Source organism: Aulonocara sp. 'chitande type north' Nkhata Bay, linkage group LG20 (genome assembly GCF_057382095.1).
Source record: "Aulonocara sp. 'chitande type north' Nkhata Bay isolate Kocher_YH1m ecotype deep benthic linkage group LG20, A_spYH_male_GT1.1, whole genome shotgun sequence".
Classification (NCBI taxonomy): domain Eukaryota; kingdom Metazoa; phylum Chordata; class Actinopteri; order Cichliformes; family Cichlidae; genus Aulonocara; species Aulonocara sp. 'chitande type north' Nkhata Bay.
Genome location: NC_141363.1, coordinates 27,945,695 through 27,953,775, shown reverse-complemented (window position 1 = coordinate 27,953,775; position 8,081 = coordinate 27,945,695). Strand labels below are relative to the sequence as shown.

At 45.5% G+C, this 8,081-nt stretch overlaps 1 long non-coding RNA gene across 1 annotated transcript; it reads left to right on the top strand.

Annotated features, from left to right (window-relative positions):
- The first annotated feature begins 274 nt into the window (after positions 1–274).
- On the top strand, positions 275–996 carry LOC147305831 (uncharacterized). The gene is made up of 3 exons (XR_015126631.1): positions 275–428; positions 502–672; positions 752–996. It is a non-coding gene; the product is annotated as an uncharacterized LOC147305831 (long non-coding RNA).
- The last annotated feature ends 7,085 nt before the right edge of the window (positions 997–8,081 follow it).

Below are 8,081 nucleotides of genomic sequence, written 5' to 3'. Positions count from 1 at the left end.
AAACTCAGATCTCCCTTCAGTTTGGATTTGTGTACATTTGGTTTCAAAATCTTAGGATTCTTGTTGTTCCATATCTAAGAAGTGATAATCGAGTCCAATTCCTTGGAGAAAGAGGAAGTGAGATAAATAGGAAGGTTCTGGCAAATATATAAAAATCTAGGAAGAGAGACCATTTTTATGGAATTTATACGACCAATCATGGATAAGGAAAGAATTTCTCGACGGCTTTTTTCACAAGCAACTGGGTGTGTTCCTCTTCCATGTGTCATGGTCTGGTTGGGCACCTGCAGGTCTCAGACAGCGGCTCCTCCTCCTTTAGGCGGAGTCCGGTTGCCCCTCCCTGGCTGACCACCTGTGAGCAATCGTGCCAGCGGTATATCAGACCTGCGCTCTCAACCACTCATCGCCTGAGTATCTGCTATTCCCATGTTAGTTCAGTGGAGCATCCTAAACCTTGTCTTAACGCCGTGTGATGACTGACCTGTCTTTTCTTGTCCTCAGCGATAGCACCCGGAGTGGAGATCTTGTTCCCCTCGCTCCCGTCCTCCTGGACCTGGGCCGCCAGCTGCTTACACAACGTGGCCTGCCGGCCCACCGCTCACCTGCCTGCCTCCCCACGCCTCGACCGCTTCCGGGTTTTCCGCTCCACCTGTCCCCTCCATCTGAAACCAAGTAAGGCAATTCAATTCAACTGCGGAGGATTATTGGTTGTCTGCTGGATCCCTCTGATCGTGATCTCCTCTTGTTCCAGTGCCCCCGGCCCCTACCTAGTCCTGTTTCTACCTCCCCGCTGTCCCCGCTGTTCAGCCGTCTCCTAGAGGTGTCTAGGTCGCCCTCATTATCACCGACGAATCCTACGCGCCACTAGTGTGGTGGCGTCGCTTTGTGTTTCACCTTTGTTTACCTGTGGGCGGAAATAAATCATTTGTTTTCTGTCACCTCGCTTCCGGGTTGGTTTCTGCGCCTGTGTCCATCCCTGTTCCCTCGTGCCGTTGAGCCGTGACACCATGCGAGCATCACAACTCACTTGTCACCTGTCCCTCGCCATCACAGATGGTTTGGTGTTTGGTGGACTAAGGTTCAGAGTTCACCATGGCCTGGCGTATTCCCCTTGGCAACTTACCGGAATGCTGTTCATCCCTCCTGGACCAGAGGAAGGTGTTAGGGCCCTGGTGGAATCAATATTACTTTTGTGGAAAATTCATTCTCAAAAACTGTACTGTGGGGGGAAAAAAGCCATGATGAGTTGGCCTTGATGTTTCTATCAACAAAAGTAAGAATCTGAGATTCTTGGTCCACCCAGTTCTCAGGAGAAGGCAGCAGCAGGGAGAATCCATGGCTCATGGCTATATTTGACATCAGACGTCAGCAGGGCAGGTTTTCTTGTTGGCAGAGTTAAGACCACATCTGAGGAGGCAGAGAATTATTTTTCGATAGCCAGCTGGCCAGGTGTAGCATCTAGCAGTGTGTTTCAGGTGAAATAACATTATTTTACAATTTCCACTTCATTGTATATTCAGTCCCGGTGCACAGTTTGTTACAAGCACACTTGTTGCCAAATGTAGTGATCTTGTCACAAGCGATGGCAGGGACTCAAGTGCAGAGCAGAATTCAGTTCCAAAACCAGAGTTTTATTTCCACAATTACCAGGTGCAGAATATATACAGTGGGGAATCTGGGGGTTCCTAGGGTCCAGGGGGGGAAATCCGGGAAGGGGAAGCTCTCTCCTCACACGTGCTCTCTTCTCCACACACGTCCACACAGTGGGTAGGTTACGGGTCCGGGAAAACTAGTCACAAGAAAGATCGGTTAAGCTGAATCACAGATTTACACACAAAAACTTTAGTGAGGCTAGAGATTTTGCAGATTTTATGTGACCGGTGTGCAAAAGGCTTATTTCTCTAGTAGACAGCTCAGGACTATTAGATTACTACACCAGTGTTACTTCAGCAGTCAGAAACTACAAATAAAAATTTGAATCCCACCAGGAAATTAAACAGATGAAATATAAACAGGTGAATAATGCTGTAATTTAAACATGGATGATGTCACTTTTTAAACAGCTATGTTGTTTGTTCATTATTAAGTTTCAAGAATGGGAACATGAGACTTTTGAAAAATTTAAGAATATTTCAGTGCAGTTCTCTAAAACGATCCTGTTGTTGGACACTAACAGTCATGCCATTCCCAAGTAACTGGTGCTTAATGTGCTTGTTACGGTAGGCTAGATTGCTGGCAGGAGCTCCCTGTCTGTGAAACAGAAAAACATCACACAATGAAATATTTTTCAGCGTTTTTCAAAACAACACAAATTTTACTGTTTCCATTTGTACTTGAGTAAATGTAAATGTGACTGTCATGGGCATGGGCATGGAAAACCCTAGACTGGTTCCCAGTCTGTTGCAGGGCTAACACAACCATTCCCAGATTGAGCCAATGTTACATTTTAGTACTGATTAACTCTGGTTAATGTAAGTTAGCCAGGCCCATGATGCACTGAGAGTTTCTCCTTCTCTCACCTCATGTGTATAACACCATGTGTTTATACACCACTTTCCATTAAATTAATAGTTAATAATCTCTGGCTCTCTTCCACAAAGGGTCTTTTGTCCTGTCTCCCTCCCCTCAGCCACCACTGGTCATGGCCCATGGCCGCCCCTTCCTGATCCTGGTTTTTCCTTTCCTCTGTCACCAAAGTGCTTTCTCATAGGACAGGGGTCAGCAACCTTTCACATCCAAAGAGCCATTTGGACCCGGTTTCCACGCAAACAAAAACACTGGGAGCCGCAAATACTTTTTATTGCCAAATGTTGAGCAGGTTTACAACATTAGGAAATTGTTGCGGTGCTTCAGTGCAACCATACTGTTATAAATTGCGCTTAAATAGACATGAAAAAATAAAAGTAAGAATAAGAATTAAAAGTGCTACGTAGAAAGATATATACATGAGTGCAGGTGGTGATCAGTGCCAAAACATGGAATGATGCAGTGAACACAGCGTAGGGTCATGTGTTAGTGGTGGGAACAGTCGTACGTTTATTGTTCATGTGTCCAACAGCAGAGGGGAAGAAACTGTTCTTATGGCGAGAGGTTCTGGTGCGAATGGACCGGAGCCTCCCGCCTGAGGGGAGCAGGTCAAACAGACTGTATCCAGGGTGAGAAGGGTCAGCTGAGATCCGAGCTGCACACCCCAGTGTCCTGGAGGTGTACAGGTCCTGCAGAGATGGGAGTCTACAGCCAATCACCTTCTCAGCAGAGCGCACAACACGCTGCAGTCTCTGTTTGTCCCTGATAGTGGCTCCAGCGTACCACACGGTGATGGAGGAGGTGAGGATGGACTCGATGATTGCAGTGTAGAATTGCATCATCGTCCGTGTTGGCAGGTTGAATTTCTTCAGCTGCCTCAGGAAGTACATCCTCTGCTGGGCTTTCTTGATGACGGAGGTGATGGTGGGCTCCCACTTCAGGTCCTGAGTGATGGTGGTACCCAGGAAGCGGAATGAGTCCACAGAGGTGATGGGGGTGTCAGTCAGGATGATGGGGGGGAGTGGGGCTGTGTGCTTCCTGAAGTCCACAATAATCTCCACTGTCTTCTGGGCATTCAGCACCAGGTTGTTGTGGCTGCACCAGGACACCAGACGTTCAACCTCCCTCCTGTAGGCAGACTCATCCCCGTCCGAGATGAGTCCAATAACGGTGGTGTCATCTGCAAACTTGATTAGCTTGACAGACTGGTGGGTGGAGGTGCAGCAGTTAGTATACAGGGAGAAGAGCAGAGGAGAAAGAACACAGCCCTGAGGGGAGCCAGTGCTGATGGTCCGAGAGTCCGAGACATTCTTTCCCAGCCTCACATGCTGTTTCCTGTCCGTCAGGAAGTCAGTGATCCACCGGCAGATGGGATCAGGCACATTCATCTGGGAAAGCTTGCCTCGGAGATGGTCTGGAAGGATGGTGTTGAAGGCAGAGCTGAAGTCCACAAACAGGATCCTGGCGTAGGTTCCTGGGGAGTCCAGATGCTGCAGGATGAAGTGTAGAGCCATGTTGATGGCGTCATCTACAGACCTGTTGGCTCTGTATGCAAACTGCAGGGGGTCCAGGAGGGGGGCCGTGAGGGTCTTGAGATGGGAGAGAACTAGGCGCTCAAATGACTTCATGACCACAGATGTCAGAGCCACGGGTCTGTAGTCATTTAGTCCAGTGATCCTAGGTTTCTTGGGGACAGGGATTATGGTAGAGGACTTGAAGCAGGCAGGCACATGACATGCCTGCAGTGAGGAGTTGAAAATGCCAGAAAACACTGGGGCCAGCTCGTTTGCACAGTGTCTGAGGGTGGCAGGAGACACACCGTCTGGGCCGGGAGCTTTTCGAGCATTCAGACTCTTAAACTGCTTCCTCACATCTGCTTCATGAATATGAAGAGTTGTGGTGGGAGGAGGTGGTGTGAAATCCTCTTTTGTGTGGGGTGAGGAGGGGGGTGTTGTAGGTGAACAGTTTGAAGGTGGTGATGGCTCTATGGAGGGGGAAGAGGTGGGGGAATTAGTGTCCAAAGTGCTTCTATTGTTGGGGCCGTTGGAGGTGTGAAGGCTGCCTGATGGCTCGTCAAAACGGCAGTAAAAGTCGTTGAGGGTGTTGGCCAAGAGCAAGTCATCAGTGGAGTGGGGGGTTTTAGGCTTGTAGTTGGTGATATTCCTAAAACCTTTCCACACAGAGGCCGAGTCATTCTCTGAGATCTGCTGCTGCATCTTCTCAGAGTGCTGATGTTTAGCAATGTCCACTTCTTTAGTAAACCTGTACTTGGCCTCTCTGTAGCAGTGCCTGTCTCCGCTTCTGAACGCCTTTCTCTTTTCCAGCCACAGCTTTTTGAGTTTAGGAGTAAACCAGGGTTTGTCATTGTTATAACTCACCCTGGTGCGTGATGGCACAATGCTGTCCTCACAGAAGTGGATATAGGAGGTGACAGTGTCCGTAAACTCGTCCAAGCTGTTAGAAGCAGCCTTCATTGTGTCCCAGTCTGTGGACTCCAAACACGTGCGAAGCTCCTCCACGGCCTCGTTGCTCCACAGTTTTTTTGTCCTCATGACAGGTTTGGAGAGCTTCAGCCTCTGTCTGTACGCAGGGATTAGGTGGATCATGACGTGGTCAGAAAGTCCAAGTGAAGCGCGGGGCACCGCGCGATATTTATGCTTTGTGTGAACAACTAAGGTGTGTTGCTTATGAAATCCTTGAAGTGCTAATGAGAAAATTACATTTTATTTCTGTAATTAACACATTTTGAACTCTTAAAGAAATATAACAAAAGGAAAGACACCCAGCTGAACTAAAATGATCCAGCAAACAAAAACTGTTGTGAGCTGCCACCCTTTGGGCTTTTGGAGCCTTGACCTGACTTTTAAAAAAAATTATTGGAAAAAAAGCACTATGCTGCTAAAAGATGAAAAATAGATATTTGCAAAATTCTGCCTAAATATGTATTTTACCTGGTTAATATGTGTGGCGGGGCGTCGTCTGCAGCGCCGCTGCAGGGGAGGCGGACGCAGCTGAGCGGCACCCGCAATCACGCCTCGCCGCCTTAACGTCTGCGCTATCTCTGCTGTTGTGTTGGTATGTGTCGGGCTGTGAGCTGAAAAGCTACAGCCGGCTGTATGCGTACAGCAACCGTGTGTGAAAAGTGGTCAATAGAGAGATGCTAAAAAGCGTGTTCATGCAAACATTGTCGGGTCTGCCGTGATATGTTTACAATGGAACTTCTGCTCCTGAACCTCTGCGCACAGTGTCTGCAAATCGAGGCTGTACGAAGTCACTTTTATCTTTACGCAGGACTGTAAGCTGTCATCTGTGAGGCGTGAGCGGTGTTTGTTTTTAACATAGTTCACGGAGGAGAATAGCTGCTGACATAATGTGGATCCATAATTGGCCTACCTGGGGTTGAAAGTCTGGATAAATGCACGGCGTTTCGGCTGGTACATCGGCTTCCGCGAGTGTGACGCTTATTTTGAGCGATGAAAAAATAATAGAATATAATTGTATTTTTATATTTCAATATCACAATAATCTTCCAACTTAGAAGTGCAAGTTAAAAAAAGAACTAACATAAATAAATTACACTTCAGCTAAATACTTCTAATTTATTTTCCCAAACCACGCGGAGCCGCACTATAAGGACTAAAGAGCCGCAGGTTGCCGACCCCTGTCATAGGGGGTCGTCTAATTGTTCTGCTTTCTCTGTGTTACTGTAGTTTTTGGTGCTATATAAATAAAACCTGATTGAATTGAACTGAACATTAACCAGCACCATAAACAGTGTGTTGTACAATCATTCTGAACTCAGATAGATAGAAGCACTATTCCTCTTTTAGTGCTTCTAAATAAGGATTCGCTGTGCTCGTCATAATGAGAGCGTAATAAAAAATGTTTCACATTGCACATAATGTAGGACATTTTATTACAATGGCTTTAGTCCGAGCACTTGAAAAGCAGCATTCTCTCCTGACCTCTTGTGGCTGAGTTGGAAAAATATGCTCTAAATGACACTTCCAAGCACTCACTTATCGATAAGTCTCTATTTGGAGATAAAAGTGATGAGTTGGAGCTCATGTGCAGTGGCCCTAAAGATCTCTGGTGATATACTTGCAACGTGAATTCATTATCAGTACAATGCACTGATGTAACAGTTTACGTTTCTGATTTAAAGAGCCGCACATTCAAACTCGTGTGTGTGTGTGTGTGTGTGTGTGTGTTTAAAAATCGTGAGCATGTGGAGGTGGATATTCGGTGGTGGGGTGGAAGGGGGCGTTGGGGGAAGGGTCTGACCTTGCCTTCTTTCTGCTCCTCTGTTTGCCTTCAGAGGTTTTGTGTTGGAGCCGAGTTCTGCCTGTATTTTTTTTTCACTGCTCTCCTTCCGGATAAATATCTTTTACAAGTTTCAGGGACATTCACTTTAGCTTCTGACTCAGACACGATTACAACCTGCGTTACCAAGGCAACTTGAAGGCCAGTACTGCTAATGTAGAACTGCATGGATGGAGAAAGAGAGATGCTTGTCTATTGGTGTCTTTTGTCTGGAGTTTCCTCTGGAGTGAATTGATTAACTGGAGGTGATAAAGGCTTGTGAACACTGCCCTGAAAAGACAGCTGAGATGAGACACTTTCTGTCCAGCTACAGAGTCTGAATATGTCTGATTTTTTTTTTTTTTTTTTAACCAGTGGATACATGAAAAATGACACAAAATATAATTTCATTAATATGCAATACAAAAATGTAATTAAAAAAACTCCAATCCAGAAGAAAACTAATGTCTTTTACAAAATGAGTGAGATAGGCTGTCTATATGGAGGAAACTGGCTCAGAAAAATACAACACACCATAATTTAAAGTCTTCCAGCCTAAACAATCACGCATTATTTGTTTATGGCAGAGAGGCTGCAAATGTTCCATATATACAGTGTTTAAAATTCCTGTTGAAATCAAAAGAACAAAACCATTTCTGACGATGGAAAAGTTTTGATAGGTGAAGGAACAAATGCTCCTCAGTTGGGTTTGAGTAAAGCCCATTTTTGGCTTTAAATAAGCCCATTATCACAGTTTGCAGACCCTTGTCTCTATGGTCGCAATAAAAGAAAACATGGTTAAGGCTATAGGTTGCCCATAGTTACATTCACATGGATGTAATCTCTCAATTAAAACGACAACAAAAATATAAAGTTTTGCTGGATATTGGCAGTTATCTCGGTCCTCATTATCAGTGAAAAGCTGGATCTGTATCTGTATAAACAAAATATAAAAGACAGATAAAGCCACCATGATGCTTTCTTGACTCAGCATTTTAAAGCCCCAAAGTTAGCATTTTCTGTTACTCCACATCATCTAAGATGCATTGTTGCATCTAGCTGTCCCATCTGTCCGTGTTTTGTCTGTGTGTTTTGTCATCAGCCATCAGCCTCTCCTGTGAGGAGAAACAACTTAAACATAAAAAAAAATCACAAAGAAAGAACAAAAAGTATCCACATCTGCACCAAAGAGTAAAACAGTGAAATGTGGATTATTAAACACTAGGTCTCTCTCTCTTCCAAGTCTTTGTTAG